At 51.8% G+C, this 27,816-nt stretch overlaps 1 pseudogene across 1 annotated transcript; it reads left to right on the forward strand.

Moving 5' to 3' along the window:
• The first annotated feature begins 1,338 nt into the window (after nt 1-1,338).
• LOC309585511 (olfactory receptor 14C36-like) lies at nt 1,339-26,326 on the forward strand (annotated as a pseudogene). Its single transcript has 3 exons — nt 1,339-1,590; nt 8,254-9,191; nt 26,058-26,326. The product of its transcript is annotated as an olfactory receptor 14C36-like (transcript).
• Nucleotides 26,327-27,816: the final 1,490 nt, after the last annotated feature.

Here is a 27,816-nt window from a genome sequence, read left to right on the forward strand (position 1 = left end):
ATTTTCCTTTTCCTCCAGGGGAGCAGCTGTCACTGTGCAATTGGTGGCTGAAAGGGATGTGACCCAGGTGCAGACATGTCTCTGTCATTTCAGACAGCGTGTCTCTGGTTTTCAGAGCTGCTGAACACAGCTCTGCTGAAGTTAAACACAGGCTTTGGTGTCAATCACTTTGAAAACCAAACTCAGAATTTCTAACAGCTCTCATCTTGTCTCCGCCTGCTGTTGTCCATAATTAGATTGAAGATTTTTTTAGATTTTCATGTGAAAGGGCGTTTCAATGTGTTCTTCCTGCAACTATTGCAGGCAAGTGACCAGTTTTACTTGTGCCTTACTTTCAAGCCTGGGAGTATCTGACTTTCATTAAAGTCATTTTTAAATGCACCTCAAAGCTTAAGTAATTCAAAGCATCTTTCTTCCCAGCAAGAATAGAATAGGTCTTTGGTTCAATCTGCCTTAAAAAAAATGGAGGATGACCATGAAAAATATCCTAAAAAATATGAATTTGTTTGTTCCTAATCTGAATGTCCAACTGGACAAACCCTCCTGTGGTTTGGTGCAGAAATTCAACTCAGATTTCTTTTGTACCTCTGAACTTGCAGGATAATTTGATTGCTTTTTTCAGCAGCCTGATGACAGTAAAAAAAAATGAGGTTTGTCTTTTTGGTATGGTGGGAGTCTTTTATTATTTATTTATTTTTATTTTTCAAGACTCTCCAATCTTGCACTTTATTAAGAGTGGCTACAGTAAAATTAAAATAAGTCCTTCATTGCAATGGAGAAGTTACAAATTTTGCAGCTGCTTGCCCTGCCCTCTTCTATGTCATTGCTGTGTGTGAAGCCTCTGGGCTTCTGCTTCTGGGGCTCCCTCTTTCACTGGTTTTGGAAATTTGATGGCATTGCTCACATTTTAGAAAGAAGAGTTCATTCCAATCAAATTTATTGCCTGAGCTCTTCTGGTCCAGGTGCTTGAAGCTTGTTTTCTAATGTTGTTGGTTTTCTCAGCTTCTGTTAATAGTTGTGATTTTATAACAAAATGTTCTTGGATGTCATTTTGCAAGATTCTGTAATCAGCTTGCTATTTTGCTCTTGGATTTCTTAGTGCTGGCTCAGAACTGACTGCAGCATTTTGGGAGGGAACCCGTCAGTCTGAGGTAGGATTCTCTCAGCAGCAGCTGTTTTGCACATCCGAACTAAGGTAACAGGAAGCCACGAACTGAATATCCCGCCCATTGCAGAACCCCCAGTGCTCAGTGCGGAGCCAGCTGGTGACATCTCTGCCGTCCCCAGGCCCCGCTGTCTCTGTATCCCTGTGGCTAGTGGGCAGCGGGAGCTGGTGCGATGGGCACGTGGAGATCCTGCAGTGCTGGACATGGGGCAGAGTCCTGCACGAGCAGGGGGACGTGCAGGGCCAGCGTGGTGTGCCGGCAGCTGCGGGACGGCGAGGAAGAGACAGCCGACACTCCCCGAAACCTCAGCGGGACCGGGACCCGTGGGGCTGTGAGGGGGCCCTGGGCAGGGCACCAGGCCGACCTGGCCCTGTGCAGCACCTCCCTGCCCGAGCGGGCACCGTCTGCAGAGGTTGTGGAGGATGTGGGACTCATTTATTGTGTTTCACTGTTTATCGTGTTTCACCTCCCAAGTTTGGTGGGGCTTTTGGGTTGTGGTTATTTGTTTACTTATTTTATTGCTGGTGGGTTTAGTTTGGAGTTTTGGGAGGGGTAGAGGGGAGGTGGTTCTTTTGTTATTATTTTTAATTAATATTTTTTCAGCTTTTTAATTAGCAGAAACCCTTCCCTGCCTGTTTGCAGCCAGATCTAGAGTGAAAGGAGGTGGAAGTTGGTGCAAAGGAGCTGTGACCTCACTACAGAATTCAGAAGTCTCATGTGACAGAAAGTGAGGCAGGTCCCAGGTAGCCACTGAGAGAAAGGGCCAGGGGTGGAGGTGATGGGCAGAGCTGTCCATCCTGTGTTGGGCCACGAGGAACTGTTTCTCCATTGGTCATGATCTCCTTAGGAAACCCTGGATCAAGGTCAGCTGCACAATGCTGCTATCATGTCTTCAGAGGGGTCATTGGAATCTTTAGCTCTAATCCTCCAATGTCTAATTAGCTGTATAATCCTTGAGGACTTGACAAAGGGGGTGGGAAGGCAACGACTCATTAGGCCTTTCTTCATTTTAATAAGCCCTGCAGTGTATTTGGTGTTCTGAGTCCAGGATCCTCAGGTCCTGAGAGGAGATAGCAGCAGTCCCTCAAGAAATCCAAGTCAGAAGAGAAACGCAAAGTGTCTTGGAGCATTCAGAATTGCCACTGAAAGCCCTTTCTGATGGAGCCTCCCCAGGGCCTCCTTCGAGCCAGTCACTGGAGGCTGTGATTGCAGGCAGGCAGAGGCACTGGGCAGGTGGCTCTGGTGCTGAGCAAAGCATTTGTTTGATGGAGCAGAAGGGCCAAGGCCTGAATCCCAGCCTCTGGGATGGGAGATCCTGTCCTTCCCAGAGCCCAGGGCTCTCCCTGGAGGCAGCCTGGGCTGTGAAGGGCAGTGCCCAGGAAGGACAGCAGCGTAACGGTGCCCAGCGTCCCCAGGGCTGCCTGGACACAGCCCCAGTGCCACGAGGACAACTTGTCTCCTCACAGACCTCACTGGTGCACACAACTGCCATGGCCAAGGGCACCAAGAGCTCAGGCTCTTGCAGGCAGCTTCAGAGCTCTTGGGGAAGGACCCTCTGAGAAGGCCAGGACGGGGAGTCCTCTTTCCTCATCAGCCTTGTCGCAATGACCGCCACTGACCACTGCCCAGGCCAGCTCCTGCGGTGTGCGACAGGAGTGGGGAGCAGCTGGAGGCTCTCGGCTTTAAAGCTGCTCCTCAGGAGTTCAGCTCTGCCCAGGGGAGCTGAAGCTCCAGGCACAGTGGCTGTCAGCAGTCCCAACGAGGGAGAGGATAAAGAGTAGCAAGGAGGCTTGCCACACGGCATAATCCAAGTTTATTGGAGGCAACTCCCAGGAGACAAGCCTCCAGCAGCTCCAGGGAAGCCCTTATAAAGGGAGGTGTTACAATGGGGATGGCTTAACTGGGGACCAATAGAAATCTCTAAGGGAGGGATGTGGACGAGGATAGACATTTCCTTGGGCCAATAGCCCCAAGGGGAGGAGGGGAAAGGGATCACATGCCCCAATGGGGCATCGAGGTTTAGGGGATTTCCAAAGGGGGCGGTATCTAGAGGGGTAGGGTCTCGGGGGATTGATGGGGACCATATAAGGGTAAATTGGGAGGTTTCACATGATGGACACTGGACCTTCGGGAACAACAGGAGGGGTTTGGGTGATTGATAGGGAAAGAGCTAGAACAAGGGGAGGAGAACAACCATGTAGGGAGCACCAGGGGAGAGGCTTGGCTCTGGGGCAAACCAACTGGAAATAGGAGTGGGGAAGGTAGGCATGAACCATTGGGGTACAGAAAACTTATATAAAAATACAATAAAGGTATCGCATCACCACAAGCCTCATCCTCTCTCAAGCACTCAGCCCAGTCCTGTTTGCTCTTTCACCACCACCCCAGGGTTGGATTCCTTTGCACCAGCTGCTGCCTTTCGGAGCCATGGTAATTCTGCCCAGGCCAGCAGTGACATGAAATGAGTCTCTTCCTTCCATGAGCTCTGCTGGCCTGCTGCTCCTCACACTGTCATCCAAGAGATCCCACCATGAGGACGAGATTTTTTACACCGAGGGTGGTGACAGCAAGGAACAGGCTGCCCAGGGAGGTGTTGGGTGCCTCATCCTTGGGAACATCCAGAGCCACATTGGACAGGGCTTTGAGCAGCTTGCTCTGCTTGAAGATGTCCCTGCCCATGCAGCTGGTTGGACTAGATGGCCTTTAAAGGTCCTTTCCAACCCGGCCCATTCTATGATTCCATCATTCCATGATCCCATGAGCGACTGCGCTTCAGGATGAGCCATCCTCACCCATCCCTGAGCAGCTGGCACAAGGGACCTTGAGTGCAGAGGGACCTTGACATGCTCAGGGATTTGGCCAATGTAAACATCCTGATGATTTTCCCTAATCCCTCAGCTCTTAGGTTGAGACTTCAGGAATGTAGTCAAAAGGAAGAGGTTTCAACCTAAAGAGACAAATTCAACCACATGGATTTTGGAGACCCAATTCTGCATTCATGCCAACGTATTTAGCTCCTCAGCCTGTCTTCAAGTAGATCTGCAGAGTCTAGAGCCATGTACATGGACAGGCACAGTCCCTCCCAGAGGAAGGGTGTAGGACCATCTCCTAGGCTGACATGCACATAGGAGGCCACCAGCCCCAGTGCCCACTTGTGCCAGGCCTCCAGGATGGGTGCGACTCATTCAGCAGGACCCTCTATTCCTGCAACAGCTCCTTGGACTTCCTCTACCCTTCCCAGCGGCTCCCAAAATGCTGGGAGCTTTGCTTTTGGCTTTATCCCTACATCCTGGGGCAAGGTTTGCTAAATTCCTGCTTTGCAACTTGCCCTGTTTCCATGTCCTGTTTGCTGCCTCTTTGTGCTGGAGTTCTGTCTGTTCAGCCAGCAGAGAAGGATGCTTATTTCACGGGAACGTGGAGAAATCCTTCTTGTCCTGGCAGGAAGCTTTCCTGCAAGGCCTGTTAGATCTCCTGAGCTCCTTCAGCCTTCAGAGCTGCCTTTACCATGGCACCTCTTGGATCAGTCTCCCAGTACATCAAATTCTTCTCTGGAGTGCCCTGGCCCACGCCCTGCTGCTGCCCTTGCTCCCTGCCCTTTGGCATGTGAGACGCCCTGATTTCATTGTCATGTCAGCCAAGGTGGACACTGCTGACCCCATTCCTGAGCAGCTTCTTCTGTTGGTCAGCTCCAAGTCCCAGTGAGTAGCACCTTTCTTAGCCCACCTGGCAGCCCATCCAAGAAGTTGTCCAAAACTCCTTCACGCTGTTGGCACCCCATTGCTTTGCCTGGCCAGGGAATGCCAGGACAATTCTAGTCCTCCACAGGAACCTGCTCCTTTTCCTGGAGATGTGGGACCACCTCTGCCATTTGTGCCTGACTTCTGACCAGCTCACTCCTGCCTTCTGTCTGCATCAATCCCAATTATGGGAGTTGAGAGAATACACTCACACACAGGTGTCTATTCTGTGCACACATGTACAGAGGCAAGAGGAAACTCACCTGCTGTGGCTTAGTGGAAGGTGTGGGATGGGAACTGGGTGTCCCTCAAATGCTGGGAACACAAACCCAGGATGAGATGCCTCCACTGGCCCATCTGGATCCCTTCCCTCAGCAGGGGTAAAGGTGATCGCATCCTGAGGAGATCACTGCCTGGGTGTCCTGTGCAATAACAAGATGAAAAAGGATATTGAGTTGCAACTTCACCTCTGAGAGGAGGAATGATACCTCTGGAAATAAGTTAGTCTCCCCAGTGCAGGCAGTGAAACCTCAGTGCTCGCTTCAGGCCGTTTGACAGCAGGTTCCCCTGGAGCCCCAGGGACACATGGCGGGAGCCTCGAAGGTGAGGGGAAAGTGCTGCCTGGGGCTGTTGCTGCGCTGCTGAGCTGGGCTGGGCTCCGGGGGCTGGAGGCAGCTCCTGGCAAGGGCAGCGCCGCAGAGAGACAGCTCTGCCCAGGAGCAGCTGCTCTGCACAGCCCAGCAGGGCTGGGGCACAGCCGGCAGGCACCCAGGGCACGGGAGGGAGGCACAGAGAGGGGAAGGGCAGGCTGGGCTGAGAGTACAGAGAAGAGCTCCCTTGGAGCCGAGGCTTTGCAGCCCCTGCCAGGGTCAGTGTCTGGCTGCAGGGCAGTGCAGCTGCCTGGAATGCTATCCCAGAGCTGGCACAGCCCCTAGCCTGCGGCTTTGCTGCTGCACTGCCAGAGGCACAGGGCGTGTGGGCTCCCTGGCATGGGCACGGCTGCAGACTGTGGAGCTTCGTGTGCTGCCAGCGGTGCCCAGGCAGGAGAGGGGGCTTCTGCTTTCAGGAGGTCTTCTCCCAGCTCTACATCACCCCCAGGACATTGCTGAGGGCACTTTGCAAGGGAAAGGCCAAGGGAGGGATTACTATAAAGATAAGGAGCTTCCCTGAGTCTGTGATTTCAGTTTCATATTCTTGGGGAATTGGGGATGGAAAATACAAAAGGGGCTCTCCTGCTGGAACAAGTCACTGAGAACCCTGAGCTGTAACTTTGAGTGACCAGTAGGTCTGATGGAAGCCTCTGAAAGTGCCTTCAGCCATTCCTTTGCTGATAGAAGCACAGGCATCACCTCTGCTGGGCCCATCAGGTTGCTGTGTCCTGCCCTTTCCCACCTGCAAGCAGGAAGACGTGTCCAGCCAGCGCCCTGCCAACACGCAGCTTTCTGGAGGGCCACGGTGAGTGCAGGGATCTTGTGCTGGGTTCTCTGAACGCTGACAGGGGAAAAAAAGCTTCCCTGGAGGAAAAACCCCAGGCAGCAGAGATCATGGAGTGAGGGGAAACTATAACCAGAAATGCTGTGTGGGGGAGACTTCAGAGAACTCTGTGTGACCCCCTCCAGTGCAGAGCCCTTCCTCTGAGCAAGCCCCCTTTGCCTCCTCCTCTTGCACCCAGCCAAGCCTCTGCCCTCAATACCATGGGGCCAAGGCCAAGATCCCCCTCCTGGGCAGGCAGAGCTGCAGCAGAGCCGTGGGGCAGCTCTGCAGCCCCGGGCCCAGTTCCTTCTGCAGAGCACAGGGCTGGGAGCAGCCGCCCAGCACCGGTGGTGGCACAGCTGGGTGAGGCTATTGCTGCCCTCACTGCCCGGCTGCCCCTGCCCTGGCCTCTCTCAGCCACAACCTCTCTTTGTGTTTCCTTGCTCCTCCACTATTACTGTATCCCACAGCCGTAGGAAGGAGAGGAGAGAGATCCAGCAGGCAGGAATTGTGCAGCAAGATTGATTGATTTAATTATTTTACAAACTCTTTTATAGACTTTTCTTCATAGTCTAATTGGACAAAGGATCAGCCACCCCTTGGGGGTGATTGGCTAAAATCCTAAAACATCCATTGTCAAAATATTTTTCTACTGTACCATAAACAAGGCTTTTGCAAGGTCACAGGTGTTCATAGTTTATAGAACTCTGCTCCTATCTTCTGTGAGAGAGAAAAGTCTCTCACAGGCTTAGAAAATAGCAAGAAAAATTCTTGCTAGCAGCATTTTTGTATCCACACAACCTCCCTTTGTGTTTCCTTGCTCCTCCACCTGTCTGTGGTTTTGCTGTTGTTATTGAGTTCTTGCTCCCATTCTCCTTGCGGTTGGGATTTTCAGCTGCACAGTCAACTCTGATTCTTTCCGTCCTTTTCTACAGCCATGTCCATGGCAACAAGCTTCCCAACTTTCTGCTACACTGTGGGGCTGTAGGCAATCATTCTGTTTGTTGTTTGGGAATGAGCAATTCTCCCTTACTGAGATGCAATCCTGTACATCCTTCTTGGGTGTCCTTCCAAGCTCTGAACTGCCCTGCAAGGTGCAAACCTGTCTCAAGTATCTTTGCGTTCTCTGAAAGGCTCACGAAGAAGCAGAGACGCTGTGATGGAGGAGGTGGTGGTGGGTTGGTGAATTGAGCCGTGTGTGTCCTTGGCTGGAAGTGGGGTGCTGAGACCTTGAGGAAGGGTGAGACATTTCCTGGTCTGCAGTGGACCTCTCTGCTCCCAGCAGTGTCTGGTGGCTTTTCAGTGTAACATGGGAGCATAATCGCGCTCCATTTAAGAAAGGTGCAGCCATGAGGTATCTGGGGATAGGACAGAGGGACAGAGCAGCTCTCACTGCGTGCTGAGCCTCAGGCAATAATGCTCTTGTCTTGCAGGACTCACTTTGTTCTTTGCACTAGAAATGCTGAGTGTTTCTGACATGCAAGGACACTCAGGTAGAGGGGGAAGAACTGCAGAAAAATCCACATTTCCCATCCATCCCCTTTGCTTAGCATTTGCAGGTGCTGACCAGCCCTTCTGTGCTAGGAGCAGTTGCAAGTGCAAATGTGAAGCCAGAGCACTGTCTGCTATTCCCAAAATTCCCCCGAAGTCAATGCTGCAGAGCTGGGCTGATTCCTCAGCAGCTGTGGGCAGAGGATCTGCTCCTCACAGGACACTCACCCAGCACCAAGCAGAGCTCCAGGCACAGAGCTGAAGGCAACCGTCCTACGAAGGGAAAGTGGGTCTGAGTAGCAGGGGGATGATCTCTGAGAAATGCCTCTCATATTCCTCAGAGAAATCTCTGGAACTTGTCACTGTTTTTTCTCCTTCCTACCAAGAGGGACAAAAAGTTCAACAGCAGCTCCATCAGCCAGTTACTTGTCCTGGCATTGGCAGACACGTGGCAGCTGCAGCTCCTGCACTTCTGCCTCTTCCTGGGCATCTCCCTGGCTGCCCTCCTGGGCAACGGCCTCATCATCAGCGCCGGAGCCTGCGGCCAGCACCTGCACAGCCCCATGTTCTTCTTCCTGCTCGGCCTGGCCCTCACCGACCTGGGCTCCATCTGCACCACTGTCCCCAAGGCCATGCACAATTCCCTCTGGGGCACCCGGCACACCTCCTACTTAGGATGTGCTGCTCAGCTATTCCTCTTTGTCTTTTTCCTCTCAGCAGAGTATTTCCTCCTCACCATCATGTGCTACGAGCGCTACGTGTCCATCTGCAAAGCCCTGCACTACGGGACCCTCCTGGGCAGCAGAGCTTGTGCCCACATGGCAGCAGCTGCCTGGGCCAGTGCCTTTCTCTACGCTCTCATGCACACGGCCAATACATTTTCCCTGCCCCTGGGCCAGGGCAATGCCCTGGGCCAGTTCTTCTGTGAAATCCCACACATCCTCAAGCTCTCCTGCTCACACTCACATTACCTGTGGGAAGTTTGGCTTATTGTGGTTAGTGCCTGTTTAGACTTTGGCTGTTTTGTGTTCACTGTGGTGTCCATGTGCAGATCTTCAGGGCTGTGCTGAGGGTCCCCTCTGAGCAGGAGCAGGAGCAGGAGCCTCTTCCATGTGCATCCCTCGTGTGGCTGTGGTCTCTCTGTTTGTCAGCACTACTGTGTCTGCCCATCTGAAGCCCCGCTGCATCTCCTCACCATCCCTGGATCTGCTGGTGGCAGTTCTGTACTCAGTGGTGCTTCCAGCACTGAACCCCCTCATCTACAGCCTGAGGAACCAGGAGCTCAAGGAGGCCATTAGGAAACTGATTTTAGGAACCTCTTCTGGTAGCTTTTAACCTCTTTTCACAAATGACTCTCATAGTATTGCCCTGGAGACCTGAACCTCCTTGTTTGTTGGTTTTTTATTACTATTATCATTAACTGTATTGTTATTTGTGTTTATTATTTTCCTAAATGACTATTTAGATTTAGACTATTTAGATTCAGGATGAACCAGCTCTGCATCACCTGGAGCCTTCAGAGTGTGTCTAAAAGGGCCCAGAGCTGATGCTTTCATAGCATCTTGGCAATAAAGTGGGATCTCCCCAGTGCACTGACTGAAGGTTTGGCTCTTTTTCCAAGCTCATGTCAATTTAAGCCAAGAGAATTTCCCCACCTAAAGGGTCTGTAGCTCCATGGATTTTGGAGAGGGAAAGTGCTCACATCAGTAGCTGCTAAAGCCCAAGAATTTGATTTGGACAAACCCACTGTTGTATGGTGACAGTGGAGATGGTGACAGGTCACTGAGGAACATACCCAAGACTGTCCCACATGGCACAGGGCACAGAATGTTCTCCAGGACAAGAAACTGGAGCTGCCTGGACAGCCCACAGTATCTGCAGGCCTGTGTGAGCCTGGGCTGGGCAGTGACTGGAGCCCCACCAAGGCACAGATCAGCCAAGGTATTGACCCCCAGAGGGAAAGCACTAAATCCCTGCATCTGCAAGGAAACACAGATGGACACAGCAAACCATACCCAGAGCAGCTCCAACAGGGAAAGGAACCTTGACAGCCACCATACACCTGCAGATCACCCCCACAAACCCAGGAGCAACACCAATGACCCCCTCCTGTTCCCTCTGCGGCTGCTCTGGTGTGCAGGTCACAAGTGCTGCAGGTGTCTCCCTCAGCACAGACCCACGGGCACACACACACGGGCTCTGTCCAGTCTGGGACAGGCATTTGGGGCTGCCCAGGTGCCCTGCCCAGACTTGGGGCTGTTGCCATGAGTGGCTGTGCTGGAAGGGGCTGCTTCCAGCTGGGTCTGGGCATGGGAGTCTTCATGGCAATGGCCTGCGCTGGCTGGTGTGGGGCCTCAGGGTGCGCAGGGAGCACTTTGACACTGCGGGGCCCCATGGAACCAAGGGGACATTGTGACCTCTGGGCCCTGCTCTGCCCCTGGGGTGTTTGAGGAGCCCCGGGGCACCCAGGGCAGCAAAGCAGAGCCCCTGGCTCAGGAGGCAGCAGCTCCCCAGGCGGGCGGGTGAGGGGCGCGCTAGCCAGGTAACAAGAAGCCCAGAGGTCTGGCTGCACCCTCTGTGTCCGCAGCTCCAAGCAAGAGAGTGAGCTCCTCACCCAAAGGAGCTTGTCCTGGGCAAGCTGTCGGGGTGCACCAGCAGAGGCAGAGAAGGAAGGAGGGGACTCTTCGTATAGGTTCCACGAGCAGGTTTATTCACAGGTGAAGGGACTAGGGACAAAGAGCCGATTTTTGAAGAGGGTCCAGGGATTTTATACTTGGGGGAGGTGTACTAGTTTGAAAACAAACTAGTGGGAGACACCAAGTCAGAATAACAATTTAATGGGGAAATTAAAGAAAAGGAAAAAAACCAAACAAAAATAAAGGCAGAAAACACCGGGTTAAACTGACAGAGTGAGAATACAACCAGACACCCTGTTAATCAGGGTGGTGGTAGCAGTCTGGTAGAATGGTGGCTGCAGTCCTCCTGAAGTGGTGATCCTGTAGAAAAAAGGGGCTGCTCTTCCTCAGAAGGTCCAGTGGTGGCTGTGTAGCTGCTGTCCACTGGAAATCCAGTGGGAAGGGTTGTCTCTGGTGGTCAGAATCTCAGATTATATCCACTATGGGATGCTTGGTTCCTCCCTCTGGGTGGAGCATCTCACAACGGGGTAATGAGTCATGAGGCCAAGTGTTGATTAGGCTCATTAACAGAAGATAGTCAGGAGGGAGTTATCTCTGAGTCATGCGGCAGGATAATGATGGGCCATTAACAGAAAGATAGTCTGGGGAGCAGGAGGCAAGGAAACACTGCCCCACCTGATTTCAACAGCTCACGAGGATGGTAATAGAAAAGCCTTTATCCCAGGACAGCAGGAAAGGCGGGGATAAGGGATACCGCCAATAGGGTACGGCTAAGGAGGCAATTAACATTAACAATGAAGTAGCCAATGGGAATAACTCAGAGGAGGGACTACAGGGGACAGCCAATGGGGTATCGAGTAACACAGAAACTTCTAGAGCTGATACATATTTAACTAAGGGAAATTAATATTTACAGTCTTATACATAAAACAGAGAGGGGAGAACAAGAACCAACCAATTTAGAACATGTAAATAACTGCACCAAGGGGTGATGGGATCTCACCCTAACCACAGAGGTAGTCTTTATACATTGGTGCCTGACCACCAAACAGTGGGTTCTAGTGTTTCATCTGGGGTTGGGGTGGCTGCAGCCACTTGCACTGCCACAGGCAGGTGGCAGGAGGTGCCCATGGAGAAGAGGAAGGCCAAGGCCCAGCGCCCCAAGGGCAGCACCAGCTGAGGGCTGGGCAGGGAGGGAGAGGCTGGTGCTGGGACGGTGCCAGGGCTGCCCAGCAGTGTGCCAAGGCAGTGCCTCCATCCCGCACCTCCTGCTCTTGGTCAGCCTGCAGCAGTAGCAGCCTCGGGGCAACCAGGGCCAGGCCTTGTCCTTCCAGCAGCAGTGGGAGCCATCGTGGCCTGGCCCGGGGGCCCTGGCAGGGACAAGGGCCGCAGTGGGGCAGCTGCTGTCCTGGCCGGCCCTTGCAGCCGGGCAGCCCGGCCAGCACCACAGCCCCAGCCAGCCCTGCCCGGCGCTCAGCAGCAGCAGGGGCACTGCCCAGCCCTGCACCCGCCCCGCACCAGGAGGCCAAGGCGGCCTCTGTGTCCAGCAGCAGCCCGCACACAGAGCCTGCAGCCAGAGGCACATTCAGCTGCTCCTCAGCGTGCCCGGCGCGGCTACCCCTGGGCTCCTCCAGGCCTGCACAGCTCCCTCTTTCCTGGCACAAAAGCCCTTCAGGCTGATACCCAGGATCTCAGTTCCTTAGTCCTCCTTGTGGAAAATGACTCCAAGAGATGCCTGGGAAGTCTCAGGGAGATTCTGGAAGATGCAGGTTCACTGCAAAAGTAAAGATTTATCAATGTCAGCTTCCCTGGAACAATCTGGGGCTGCCACACAGGATTTTTTGTTCTGAACTTTGAGGTCAAGATTCTCAGAGGTGTCTGGCAACAATGTCAGGTAGATCCAGAAGATTCAGGAACCATGAAAAGAGAAAAATCAGCTCTGGTACTTGCCTTGGAGGAGTCTGAGGGTTCTACCCAGGATTTCAAGTGCCTAAACCAGAGATGAAAAGACTCTGGCAGATGCCAGGAGGAGTCTCCAGTGGATCTTGGTACAGAGAAAGACTTCCAAATGAGCAAAAACATCTTGGGAATCTTCCTTGGAGAAATCTGGAGCTGCTTCCTGGAGCTTCTTCAAGGAGATGTGAAGACTCTGGGACCTACCTGGGAGAAGTCTTGGCTGGATTTCTCCAAAGGAGAAAAAACGTATTGGAAACCTTCCCTGGAAGATTGTGGGCCCGTGGTTATAAACTCAGGTCTCAAAATCAAAGATCAAAAGACTCCAAGAGAATCCTGGGAGGAATGTCAGGTGAATCCAGAAGGATGTAGTTTCTTGCAAGGGGGAAGAAATCACCTGAGGCAACTCTGCTGAGGCTTCTGCCTGGGATCTCATCTCCTTAGAATGGTTATGAAAAGACTCCAGGAGGTGCCTGGGGGGGGACTCACATGGATCCTGGAAGATTCAGGATGCACAAGAAAAGAAAAATCATCTTGGGTAATTCCCTTGGGTGAATCTGGAGCTGCTCCTAGGATCTCAGCTCCCTCGAGGAGAAGGGAATACGCTCCCGGAGATGCCTGTGAGGAGTCTCAGGTGGATCCAGGGCAGGAGGAAATATCCCATTGTGCCAGTTTGGCCAAATTTAGAAATATATCCTCTGAGAGAAGGCAGGTTACAACCAGCCCTCCCCCACCAGGTTTGGGAAAAAAAGAAAGTTTTTCCTCAAAGGAAAGTGAAAGAGATAAAAACTATTTAACAATGTCCTGGGTTGCAGTGTATTCTATTACCATCCTCAGGAGCTGTTGAAATCAGGTGGGGCAGTGTTTCCTTGCCTCCTCCCCCCCAGACTATCTTTCTGTTAATGGCCCATCATTGTCCTGCCGCATGACTCAGAGATAACTCCCTCCTGACTATCTTCTGTTAATGAGCCTAATCAACACTTGGCCTCATGACTCATTACCCCATTGTGAGATGCTCCACCCAGAGGGAGGAACCAAGCATCCCATAGTGGATATAATCTGGGACTCTGACCACCAGAGACAACCCTTCCCACTGGATTTCCAGAGGACAGGAGCTACACAGCCACCATTGGACTTTCTGAGGAAGAGCAGACTCTTTTACTACAGGATCACTGCTTCGGAGGACTGCAGCCACCATTCTACCAGACTGCTACCACCACCCTACCTAACAGGGTGTCAGGTTGTACCTTGACTCTGTCAGTTTGACAGTGTTTTTCTTTTACTTTTTTCTTCCTTTTCTTTAATTTCCATTAAATTGTTATTCTGACTTGGTGCCTCCCACTGGTTTGTTTTCAAACTAGTACATAATTTGGCGCCCAATGTGGGGCTTGCTCTGAGAAAAAGTCAGAATTACAATTTTGTATAAACAGAAACCTATTCACCATGGTGCTCAGCTGGTCTGCATGGGTACTGTATCTTGCTCTCTATATTTTTCCTCACATGGGGAACTACCTGCCTGTAGTATTACTCCTGTTAAAACCAGGGAATGGTATGAGAATTGCTTTATTGGTTTATTATGTCTATAGCATAATAACCTGCGAGGCGATGAATACCATTCGGAATATATACTCAATTTTGTTTGGCTGTCCTAGTCTGGGCTCCTATGTCTGGGACCTCTTCAACAATCACAGCCAGCCCATGGTGGGAGGAGTAGAGAGTGGTTTCTTCCAGCCTTTCAGGCCAGGCACAGCAGTTTTTGAAAAAATTGAGTTCCCTCTGGATGTTAAGAATGGTATAATCTTCTTGTCAGTTCTCTTTTCTTTTTTCTCTGTGGCCTGCATTGTGTACACCATGCTTAGAAACAAAACACTACTTAGTGTGGTGCAACGTCTGCTTGAGGAGGAGGTAAAAAGGTGCAAAGCAGCAAATACCATGTCTACACAGACTGTCACACAGAAAGGAACCAAGAGCAAAGCAACCGCATCCATTTCTACGCAGGCCATCACAGAGGAGAAAGGAACCAAGAGCAGAGCAACCGCATCCATCTCTACACAGACCATCACAGAGGAGAAAGGAACCAAACAAAAAAGCAACAGTGTCCATCTCTACACAGACTGTCACAGAGGAGAAAGGAACCAAATGCAAAACAACAGCGTCCATGTCTATGCAGACTGACTCAGAGGAGAAAGGAACCAAAAGCACTGTCAGCGTCCCCATGCAAACCATCACTGAACCAGAACAGCCTAAACCAATTGCAGTTGCCCCCGTGCCGAAGAAGAAATCAAAAAGCAAATCAGTCCACATAGTGACTGACGAAGATGCAGCAGGACCTTCGCACCCTGCAGAAGAGGCAGAGCCAGAGATCATCACTCGGTCGCTGTCCCTGGGTGAGCTGCGAGACCTGCGGAGGGAATTCACCCGCCAGACAAACAAGTCTATCCTGACCTGGCTGCTCTGCATTTGGGACGCTGCAGCCAACGACACCATTCTGGATGGAAGTGAGGCCAGGCAGCTGGGATCTCTGTCCCGGGATGTGGTCATTGACCAGGGGATCGGGAGAACCCAAGAAACCCTCAGCCTCTGGCGGCGACTGCTTACAAGTGTAAGGGACAGGTTCCTTTGTAAAGAAGACCTCCAGGTGCACCAAGGGAAATGGAGCACAATGGAACAAGGTATCCGGTGCCTGAGGGAATTGGCTGTGCTGGAGATCATTTTCTCAGAAGATGAGAGATTTCCTAAGAGCCCAGATGGTGTCCAGTGAATGTCACAGATGTGGTTGAGGTTTGCACGCCTTGGACCAGAGATGTACTCCCGTTACCTGGCAACGCTGCAATGGAGGGAAGGCGAGGACAGGGTGGGCGTCTTGGTGAACAAAGTGAGGATTTACGAGGACACCGTCACAGCCCCGTTTCGCACCCATGTCTCATCCGTGGAAACAAGGCTGGCTGAGCAAGTCCGGAGCTTGATTGAAGAAGGCCATCAGAAACTGAAAAAGGAACTTAAGGAAGAGATTTACCAGATCTCGCCAGAACCAACAAGAGTCTCTGCCATTAGGAGCCGGCGTCCCCCAACCAGGGAGAGAGGATACACCCCACGAGGTAACCTCTGGTTTTTCCTTCAGGAACATGGAGAAGACATGAGTAAGTGGGATGGAAAACCCACCTCCTCCTTAGCAGCTCGGGTACACGAACTAAAAAGAGGGACAACTACCACAAGAAGCGCATCTAGAGTCAATATTGCTCCGGTCTCTCGCACACAGAACTCCAGACGGTACCGGAATGATAATATGACCAATCCTCTTGAAGGGACCTCAGGAACGTATTCACCGGAAGGGAGCAACATGCAACATGACCAGGAATAGAGGGGCCCTGCCTCTAGCCAGGTAGAGGAAAGGGAGAATCGGGTCTTTTGGACTGTGTGGGTCCGATGGCCTGGCACATCTGACCCACAAAAATACACGGCTTTGGTTGACACCAGTGCTCAATGTACTTTGATGCCATCAAGGTATGTGGGAGCAGAACCCATTTCTATTTCTGGGGTGACAGGAGGATCCCAGCAGCTGACTGTACTGGAAGCTGAAGTGAGTTTAACTGGGAACGAGTGGCAGAAACACCCCATCGTGACTGGCCCGGAGGCCCCGTGCATTCTTGGCATAGACTATCTCAGAAATGGGTATTTCAAGGACCCAAAAGGACATCGTTGGGCTTTTGGGATAGCTGCTGTGGAGACAGAAGATATCAGACAACTGAGTACATTGCCTGGCCTCTCAGATGACCCCTCTGCTGTGGGACTGCTAAGAGTTGCAGAACAACAGGTGCCAATCGCCACAGCAACAGTGCACCGTCGGCAATACCGCACCAACAGAGACTCTGTGGTTCCCATCCATGAGATGATTAATGAGCTGGAGAGCCAAGGGGTGGTCAGCAAGGCCCATTCACCTTTCAACAGCCCTATATGGCCAGTGCGTAAGTCCAGTGGAGAATGGAGGCTGACGGTGGACTACCGTGGCCTGAATGAGGTCACGCCACCATTGAGCGCCGCTGTGCCGGACATGTTGGAACTTCAGTACGAGCTGGAGTCCAAAGCAGCAAAGTGGTACGCCACTACTGACATTGCCAGTGCCTTCTTCTCCATTCCTTTGGCAGCAGAATGTAGGCCCCAGTTTGCTTTTACCTGGAAGGGTGTGCAATACACCTGGAACCGACTGCCCCAGGGGTGGAAGCACAGTCCCACCATTTGCCACGGACTGATCCAGACTGCATTGGAAAAGGGTGAGGCTCCAGAACATCTGCAATACATCGATGACATCATTGTGTGGGGGAACACCGCGACCGAAGTGTTTGAGAAAGGAGAGACAATAATTCAAATTCTCCTGCGAGCTGGTTTTGCCATCAAGAAGAGCAAGGTCAAGGGACCTGCCCAAGAGATCCAGTTCCTGGGAGTAAAGTGGCAAGATGGACGGCGTCAGATTCCCACCAAGGTCATCAATAAGATCACTGCGATGTCTCCACCGACCAGCAAGAAGGAAACACAAGCTTTCCTAGGCGCTATAGGTTTCTGGAGGATGCACATTCCCGAGTACAGCCAGATCGTGAGTCCTCTCTACCTGGTTACCCACAAGAAGAATGATTTCCACTGGGGCCCTGAACAGCAGCAAGCCTTCGCCCAGATCAAACAGGAAATTGCTCACGCCGTAGCCCTTGGCCCAGTCAGGACAGGACCAGAGGTGAAGAACGTGTTCTACTCTGCAGCCGGGAACAATGGTCTGTCCTGGAGCCTCTGGCAGAAGGTGCCTGGTGAGACTCGGGGCCGACCACTGGGATTCTGGAGCCGAAGCTACAGAGGGTCTGAAGCCAACTACACTCCCACAGAGAAGGAAATCTTGGCAGACTATGAAGGAGTCCAAGCTGCCTCTGAGGTAATTGGCACTGAAGCACAGTTGCTTCTGGCACCCCAACTACCGGTGCTGGGTTGGATGTTCAAGGGAAAGGTTCCTTCCACGCATCACGCCACCGACACCACATGGATCAAATGGATTCCTCTCATCACATAGCGTGCCCATATTGGAAACCCGAATCACCCTGGGATTCTGGAAATTAAAACAAACTGGCCTGAAGGTGAGACTTTTGGATTATCTTCTGAAGAAGAGGAAGAGCAAGTGACTCGTGCTGAGGAAGCCCCACCATATAACGAGCTACCAGAGACTGAAAGACGTTATGCCCTCTTCACTGATGGTTCCTTCCGAATTGTAGGCGCTAACCGGAAGTGGAAAGCTGCAGTATGGAGCCCCACACAACGAGTTGCACAAGCTACCGAGGGACAAGGTGGATCGAGTCAGGTTGCAGAGCTTAAAGCCGTCCAGCTGGCTTTGGATATTGCTGAACGAGAGAAGTGGCCGAGGCTCTATCTCTACATCGTCTCGTGGATGGTAGCTAATGCTCTGTGGGGATGGCTGGCTCACTGGAGAAAAGCAAACTGGCAGCGCAGAGGGAAGCCCATCTGGGCCACTGAGATTTGGCAGGACATCGCCACCCGAGTAGAGAAGCTGACCATGAAGGTTCGACACGTGGATGCGCACGTACCCAAGAGTCGGGCTAATGAAGAGCATCGCAACAACGAGCAGGTGGACCGAGCTGCCAAGGTGAAAGTATCACAGGTGGATCTGGACTGGCAGCACAAGGGAGAATTATTCCTAGTTCGTTGGGCCCATGATGCCTCTGGTCATCAGGGGAGAGATGCAACATACCGATGGGCCCGTGACCGAGGGGTGGACCTTTCCATGGACAGCATCTCACAGGTCATCCACAGTTGTGAGATCTGTGCTGCAATCAGGCCAAGCGGGTGAAGCCTCTGTGGTACGGTGGACGATGGTCAAAGTACAGGTATGGGGAAGCCTAGCAGGTTGACTACATCACCCTTCCCCAAACCCGCCAAGGCAAGCGCTACGTGTTGACCATGGTTGAAGCAACCACTGGATGGCTGGAGACCTACCCTGTGCCTCATGCTACAGCCCAGAACACCATCCTGGGCCTGGAAAAGCAAGTCCTGTGGAGACATGGCACCCCTGACAGGATCGAGTCGGACAACGGGACTCATTTTAAGAACAGCCTCATCAACGCCTGGGCCAGAGAACACGGTATTGAATGGATATATCATATTCCTTATCATGCACCAGCTGCCGGAAAAGTTGAACGCTGCAATGGACAACTTAAAACCACCCTAAAGGCACTTGGTGGGGGGACCTTCAAAAATTGGGAAGTGAACTTAGCAAAGGCCACCTGGATGGTCAATACCCGAGGGTCCATCAATCGAGCTGGTCCCGCCGAGTCTGAACCCTTGCACACAGGGGATGGAGATAGAGCCCCTGTGGTACACCTGAGAGGTATTTTAGGAAAGACTGTTGGGATTAATCCCACCTCAGGCAAAGACAAACCCATCTGTGGGATTGTCTTTGCTCAAGGACCTGGTTGCACTTGGTGGGTAATGCAGAAAGATGAGGAAACCCGTTGTGTACCACAAGGAGACCTAATCTTAGGTGAGAATGGTGTGTAGGGTTTCATTGTATATATATATATATGTGTATGTGTGTTTTAGAGTTTAAAGGAGGTATTGATTTGGGATGATGTAGATGGTAATAGAATAAGGGGTGGATAATGTCCTGGGTTGCAGTGTATTCTATTACCATCCTCAGGAGCTGTTGAAATCAGGTGGGGCAGTGTTTCCTTGCCTCCTGCCCCCAGACTATCTTGCTGTTAATGGCCCATCATTGTCCTGCCGCATGACTCAGAGATAACTCCCTCCTGACTATCTTCTGTTAATGAGCCTAATCAACACTTGGCCTCATGACTCATTACCCCATTGTGAGATGCTCCACCCAGAGGGAGGAACCAAGCATCCCATAGTGGATATAATCTGGGACTCTGACCACCAGAGACAACCCTTCCCACTGGATTTCCAGAGGACAGGAGCTTGGACTTTCTGAGGAAGAGCAGACTCTTTTACTACAGGATCACTGCTTCGGAGGACTGCAGCCACCATTCTACCAGACTGCTACCACCACCCTGCCTAACAGGGACTCTGGTTGTACCTTGACTCTGTCAGTTTGACAGTGTTTTTCTTTTACTTTTTTCTTCCTTTTCTTTAATTTCCATTAAATTGTTATTCTGACTTGGTGCCTCCCACTGGTTTGTTTTCAAACTAGTACAAACAAACACACGAGAAAAAGATAATAATGCTACATAATAAAACCTCTCACTCTGCTGAGAGAAACCTGGGAACATTTCAGAGTCCTTCCATAGATCTCTCTCCCCCTCCTTGGAGCTGGGCCCACCTGGAGGGCCAAGGACTCAGTGGAAATTCCTCCTGATGTATTCTGATGTTGAAACAGTCCAGCAGAGAAAAAAAGGAAAAAAACAAAGTCCCAGGAAAAAAAAAGTTCAACTCTCCGTCCCCCTCCGGAGAGAGAAAAAGGAGCTGAAAAACTGGCCGAAAGCAAGCAGGGTGCCTTCCCCACTCTTGCTCTGCTGCTGCAGCTGAAAAAACGTCTCTAGCTCTGTGTGACCTTGAACAAGCTGCAAACTGCTTTGAAGAAGTTTTGCTCAGGTTTTCCTCCCCCCTCTCAGGCTCAGTTTAAAGGCACAGAAAGGCACAAAATTAATTTCTGGGCATGGGGCAGCGATAGGGGATACACATCACAAAGTCACCCGAAGACACCCATAAAAGCAATATTTAAACTGGAGCAGCTTCCAGGGGAGAGTCTGGTGCTGCACCTGGTTATGGAGTCAGTGTCCCTGGAGGTGTTTAAGGAAAGACTGGACCTGGCACTCAGTGCCCTGGTCTGGTTGCCACGGTGGTGTTTGGTCATAGGTTGGATTTGATGATGTCGGAGGTTTTATCCAAAGGAATTGACAAAGATCAGAAATCAAGACTCTAGAAAATGCTTGAGAAGGCTCCAGCTCAATCCCAGATGATAACTTTTCCTTTAAAGAAGAAAAATCCTCTTGGGTACCTGCCTTGGAGCAGTGTGGGGCTGCTACCTGGGATCTCAGCTCCTTAGAGGAGATGTGAAAAGGCTCCAGGACATTCGTGGAAGGAGTCTTGGGTGAATCCAGGAGGGTACAATTTCACTTCAAAGCAAAATAGCATCTTGGGCACCTTCCCAGGAGGAGCCCAGGGCTGCTACCTGGGATTTCAGGTCCCCAAATCAGAGACCAAGACTCCAAGAAATGCTGAGAAGGGTCTCGGCATTTTCCTTCAAAAGAGAAAAATCATCTTTGATTGCCTCCCTGGAGCTGTCTCGAGTCACTACCTGGGATCTCAGCTCCTTCATGGAGATGTGAAAAGACTCCCAGAGATGCCTGAGAGGAGTCTCAGGTAGATCCTGGAAGATGCAGGTTCCACGACAAGAGAAAAATCACCTCAGGTGCCTGCCTGGGAGCAGTCTGGGGCTGCTACCTGGGATATCAAATCTCGGGGTCACCAGATGTGGACAGCCAGGCCATTTTAAATCTCAGTGCCCACACAGAACTCCATCCTCCGAAGCTGCTAACAACAAAGCAGCCCCCAGAGCAGTTCTGTGTAACCAATGTGGTAAACTGGGACATTATAAAAAACAATGTAAATCTCATTTCCATGCCAATGGAAATCAGGGAAACTTCCAACGGAGCTCGAGGGGACAGCGCGTTCAGACAGAAATATTTCCCCAGGAGCCGCTGCGCCCGGCACAGGTTTGTGTGACCAGCTTGCCAGCAGAACAAAAGGCTCAGCAGGGATGGATGTTTGCACTGCCAGCACAGTGATTACAGACTCTCCTGCGGTTCATAAAGTGCCTTTGGATGCACATTGTTGGGGTTTTAGTTTAGTCTTAGTTTTTTTTCTGTTAAAGGAATTTTCTCCCATATGCATGTTGCTAGGGGATAAATAGCTGTACTTAAGAAAGACAAAAAAGGGAGTGGGGCGGGCCTGGCTACTCCTTTTGTCTACACCTGGGTGTGGGGTCAGTTCGCTCTGAGCGTCCGGAGAGAGAAGCTGCAGAGAAAGGAGCTGCTGCTTCTTTCTTTTTGGCCGTTCTTCTCTTCCTGCTGGAAACAACGCCGGGACCCCAAAAGCCGTTTTCCCTGCCCTGCTGGAGGCCGAGCTGTGGCTGCCCTGCCCCGCTGCTGCTGCTTCGAGCTTTCGCTACGCTGTAGCCCTGCTCGCCCTGCCTGCCTGGGCATCCGTGGGGTTCTCCCATCTGGATACATCTCGCCTGCCACCCGGGATTTGCGTTCGTCCCTGCCGCTCCAGCCTGCCGCTTTAGCCTGCTGCTCCCGCCTGCCGTTCTATCCTGCCGTTCTAGCCTGCCGCTCTAGCCTACCGTTCCAGCCTGCTGTTCCTGAGAGTCCGGGATCGGCTGCCCAGGGGTTTGTGAAGCCTTTGTTCCATCCCTTCCCGGGATCCCAGGCCGCCAGTGCCGCGTGCTCCCCGAGCTCGCTCCGGAGCGCCCCCTGCAGCCGCGGGGGAACCATCGCACCTGCCCTGCTCACCGGGAGCCGCCAGCGCCCCTGCCGGCTGCGAGCGGAACTGCACCCGAGGGGAAAGGGCCTGACAGCCGAGAAGGCTGGCACTGGGTTTGTGTGTGCTGTTACTGTCATAGTTGTTGTTGTTTTGTTTGACTGGTTATATACATATATATATATATATATATATATATATATATAGTAAAGAACTGTTATTCCTATTTCCCACATCTTTGCCTAAAGGCCCTTGATTTCAAAATATAATAACTTGGAGGGAAAAGGGGTTATATCTGCCACTTCAAGGGGGGCCTCTGCCTTCCTTAGCAGACACCTGTCTTTCAAAACCGAGACACACATGGACCCATAGGGCAAAATTTAAGTGCTTTGCTAATAGGAAGATCCAGTGATACTTTGCAAGGGATTTTTGTGCATCCGAGAGTAATTGATGCAGACTTTACAGGACAAATATGTGCAATGGTTTTTACACCCTCTCCTCCTGCAGTCACACCTGCTCATACTCATGTTGCTCAACTTGTACCTCTCCAGTCTTGTGTTCTCAGGACTGGACTTAAAGAGAGAGGAGACCGAAGCTTCGGTTCTACCGGCGCGCCTCAGGGTTTTTAGACTCAACAACTTTCTGAGCAGAGACCACAACTGATTTGTGAGCTAACACTGAAGGGGACACAGCCACAGACTGTTGAGATCAAAGGGCTGATTGATACGGGAGCAGATGTCACCGTGATTTCACATCACAACTGGCCAAACTCATGGCCTGTCACTGCAGTGGGAAATTCAATTGCGGGTCTTGGGGGAATGACACAAAGTTACTTAAGTATTATATTTGTGCTCATAAAAAATCCAGACAACCAGGTTGCTACAGTTCACCACATATTTCACACTCTACTACTGTTCCTCTGGCTTTGCCTCCAGGGGTGTTTTTTATTTGCGGAGACCGAGCATGGGCTGTGATTCCATCACACATCAAGGGAGGTCCTTGCAGCTTAGGATGACTCTCACTGTTAACACCTGACACATCTATGATTTTACAGCATAAACTACGGAGGGGAAAATGCAGCACCTGTGCGTTTGCCCCTGATTGTGATGACAACACCAAATTTTGGCCACCAGGTGCTCGATGGGCTGTTTCCTTCCTTTCTCCACAAATAGCAGCTGCTAAAGCACTGGGACTGTTAAACAAGTTAGGATGTTGGCTAGCTTGGCAGGCTAACGCTACTTCCCCTGCTTTAGCCGGATTATGAACAGGTGTCGGTTCAGTAAGGCACGCTACACTGCAAAATAGAGCTGCCACTGATTTTTTGTTATTAGCACATGGACATGGATGTGAGGATTTCGATGGAATGTGTTGTATGAATTTGTCTGATCATTCAAAATCTATTCATGCCCACATTAAAGAATTACAAACAAGCGTGTCAAAATTGCATGAAGAATCAGAATCTGATTGGCTCAATAGTTTGTTTGGCAATTGGAAAGTTGCAGGATGAACCAAAAATCTACTTAAAATCAGATGCCTGATCCTATTGGTTATTTTTGTATCCTGCTCATTGTGCCGTGTTTATTGTCTTTTTTGCAAAGGGCCCTGTAAAAGTCAATAAATGCTGCCTTTGTAATACAAAAACAAAAGGGGGGACCTGATGAGGCTGACAGCTGGTCTGGGGGCCTCACAGAATCAGACCTGAAACCAGTCAGATTTTACCCATGAGAATATTACAGTGAAATTCTGCAGCTTCAGTGAAATCCACAGAGAAAGCCAAGAAGATAATCAATGAGAGAAGATGTTCTGGACACAAGGGGAGGATGTTCTTGTTATGGGACACTGAAAGTGTATAAGGAAGAGCTTGTTGATAACATCTAGCAGTTATACCTTTGCTTGTATAGCTGATTGCTTTACTGACTGAATGGTCATTGTTTGTTAGACAGCCTTGTCACTGTTTGCTCAGCAGCCAATCTTAAATTAGGCCACAGCCATTGGGAAGAGGTATAAGAACAGCAGTAGAGAAAATTAAAAATCTTTCTACCTTTCTTGACTATGGATTACGGCTAGTGTGGCTTTTATGTCTGCCTCGACAAAAGCCATAAGTTGTGGTCAGCAGTTCCTTGTCCCCTTGGAGACCACTGACCAGTGGGGTCCCTCAGGGGTCGGTGCTGGGTCCGATGCTGTTCCACAGCTCTGTGGGCACCGTGGGCAGTGGGATGGAGACACCCCCAGCCAGTTCCTTGACAACCCTGAGCTGTGTGGTGGGGGAAGGGATGGATCCAGACGCACCTGGACAGGCTGCAGGGCTGGGCCCAGGCAAACCTCATGAAATTCAGCAAAGCCAAGGGCAGCATCCTGCACCTGGGAGGCAGCAATGCCAGGCACAGCAACAGGCTGGGCACAGCAGGGACTGAGAGCAGCCCCTGGAGAAGGACCTGGGAGTGATGGGTCACAAAAAGCTCCCCATGAGCCAGCTGTGAGTGCTGCCAGCCCTGGAACCAACGGAGCCCTGGGCTGCATCCAAAGGAGCGTGGCCAGCAGGTCAGTGGAGGGGATTCTCCCCCTCTCCTCTGCTCTTGTGAGACCCCACCTGGAGTCTGTTAGGAACGGAGAGGGGAGTTTTAAAGAAGTTTCTGCCTTTGTTACTGCCTCTGGCAGTAGACAGTACTTTTACTGAGGTGGCCAGCACCCCAAAGCCCACTCTCGTTGCAAGTTCTTAATAATGGCCAATTAGGTCTATTACAAAATGAATTATTTATTTGATAGACATAAATTTAACAGACATAAGACTTAAACAGATTTACTTACTACACAGGATAAACCCAGAAACGCTACTAGTAGCTAAGCAGCTCAGTGCACTGTATTGAGGCACCTGTATTACTGTGTCCTAGGTTACAGTGTAAGATGTGCCCACAAGCGTGTATTCTATCACCATCTTCATGAGCTGTTATAACCAGGTGGGGCAGTGCTCCCTGCCTCCTCCCTCAAGACTATGTCCTGTTAATGGCCCATCAGTGCCTTATCTCATGACTCATCATTCCATTGTGAGAGCTCCACCCAGAGGGAGAAACCAAGCATCCCATCCTGGATAGAAACTGCGATTTTTGAACACCACAGGCAGCCTTTCCCACTGGATTTCCAGAGGACAGGAGCTACATACCTACCCCTGGACCTTCTGAGGAAGACCAGATCTCTCTACACAGGATCACCACTTCAACAGAACCACAACCATTCACTTCAGGGAGGACTGCAGCCACCACCTTATCAGACTGCTACTGCTACCCTGACTAACAGGGTCAGGTCGTATCTGACTCTGTCAGTTTAAATCAGTTTTTTCCCTGCCTTGTTTTATATACGTATATATATTAGTAAAGAACTGTTATTCCTATTTCCCATATCTTTGCCTGAAGGCCTCTTGATTTCAAAATTATAATAACTCGGAGGTGAAGTAAAGAAATTCAGCCAAATTAAATTTAATAAAGAAATAGATTTTATTCCGTGGCCGAAAGATCGGTCACACAGAAAGCCATGATCGGAAAAGGTCAGCACCGAGCCCGGGATCGGTGCTGGGTGAACACAGATCTGACCTCTATCGCATCAGATCCCCAAGTTCACGAATGTCGCTTCAGCTGGTTCCTTCTTATACAGTTCTTGGGCAGAGTCTGAATTAATTCTATTCTTCTCACAATTTAGCACATTCATGATGTTTTCTTGTCCCAAAGTTGGACTGCACAAAGCATTTCCTGGGTCTGATGAATTGTCCATCTTGGATGATGAATGGTCCATCTCCGATTCCTGGAACAGTTATTCTTAGTTCCCGGAATGGGATACTCCTTTAACATCCCGAGATGTTAAATCAGTTTCATCATTGTCCAGATCATCGCCCAGGTGTGGTGTTAATGGTTCCAGATAAGGTCTACCTCCACCCGAGATAGACTTTTTCGTATGCTGATTAGTTCCTGGCTGTAGTGTGTTCTCTGCTGCTGCCAAGGCTTGCGAAATTTATGTACACAAGCATGAATTACCAATTTCATTTATAACAGTTCCATGAAGGTCCCTTGTGTCACAGCGCTCTCCTGGGTTCCGTGAGCCGCTCTGTGTCACACCAGCCCCCGGTTTCCACGAGCCTCCGCAGTGTCCCTGTGGCCCCCTGGCTCCAGGAGTGGCCGGCTCGGAGCTCCTGGCGCTCAGCAGCTCTCAGGAGGAGCGGCCGCAGGGACACCGTGCAGACGGTGCCATCGCCCCGGCTGTGCCCACGGCCCGCCCAGGCCCCGCGCCTGGGCCTGTCCCCGCCACGCCCTCGGCCTGGAACCCCCGCGAGCCCTCAGGTGTGCGGGTGACACCGGTGACACCGGCGAGCCCTCAGGTGTGCGGGTGACACCGGCGCCCCCGGTCCCGCCCCGCCCCTCCAGCGGCCCCGCCCCTCCCGCCCTGCCGCCTCCGGATTGGCTGCTGCCCCGATGGCTCCGCCCCCTCCCGCCCCGCCCCCTCTGGATTGGCTGCTGCCCCGATGGCCCCGCCCCCTTTCGCGCTCGCAAGCCCGCCCACTCGCCGGTTCCCCCGGCAACGGCAGCGGTGCCTTATTAGCATAGACCCTCATTAGCATAGACCCTCACTAGCTTAGACCCTCACTAGCATAGGCCCTCATTAGCATAGACCCTCACTAGTGTATGCCCTCATTAGCATAAACCCTCACTATCATAGACCCTAATTAGCATAAATCCTCATTAGCATAGACCCTCACTAGCATAGATCCTCACTTGCATAAACCCTCATTAGCATAGACCCTAACTAGCATAGACCCTCATTAGCAAAGACCCTCATTAGCATAGACCCTCATTAGCATAGACCCTAACTAGCATAGACCCTCATTAGCATAGACTCCCAGCTCGCTCGCCTCGGCCCCGCCCCCTTTGGCGGCCTCTGGGGGTGGCGCTGGGGGTCCCGGCGGTTTGGGGGCACGGGCCCCACCTCCCTCCGCCTCCCATGAGCCCGGGTTCGCCTTTGGGATTGGCTTCCGCCGCTGTCAGTTTTTGTTTAAGCCCCGCCCCCACCCCACAGGTCAGCGATTTGACTGTGGGGCTCCGCCCATCGCGCTGTTTGATTGGTGGTGCGAGCTGGCTCATTTGCATGGAGCATACCAAGTTTGAAGGTGGGGAGTGGAATGGGGGGGCCGCCCCATCGCCATGGGAAGGAGGACGTGATGGGGTGTTGAGGGGTGCTGCAAATTGGGGGATTTGGGGTAAAAATCTGGTTTATTGGTGATTGGGTTTACAGACAGTGGGGGAGGTTGACCCTCCCCTTATGTCCCCTCCTCGTGTCCCCCCATCCCTTGCACGAGGGTTTGCAAGAGGCCCAGTTGTGTCCCCTCGTGCAAGCCCCGCCCCCTCGTGCAAGCCCCGCCCCCAGCACCCCAATCCTCGTGCCCCCCCCATTGCACCACGAGCTCTCGGTCCTCGTGCGGCCCCCACTGTGTGACACGAGACCCCCTGGGCGTCCTCGAGTCCTCGTGTGAGTCCCGTGTGTGTCCCCACTGAGTCCTTGTGTGACTCAAGTCCCCCCATGCAGCACGAGCCCCCATCCTCATTCAAGTCCTCGTGTCACCTTGTGTCACCTCGTGTGATCTGAGAGGCAGCAGCAGGGACACAGGACGCGGGCCGTGTCCCCGTGGGACCCCGTGTGACTCTGTGTCACCCCGTGTGCCCCCGGGGGTGCCGGCAGGGACACAGGACACGGGCCATGGCCCGGGCCAGGCTGGTGCTGAAGGTGGCCGAGATCCAGGGGTTGGTGCAGCTGGTCAGGCTGGCCAGGAGCATCAGGATGGTGAATGCAGGGCCTGGGGGACACAGGGACATCTGGTGACACCTG

Source organism: Coloeus monedula, assembly GCF_965178545.1.
Source record: "Coloeus monedula genome assembly, contig: HAP1_SCAFFOLD_1, whole genome shotgun sequence".
Taxonomy (NCBI): domain Eukaryota; kingdom Metazoa; phylum Chordata; class Aves; order Passeriformes; family Corvidae; genus Coloeus; species Coloeus monedula.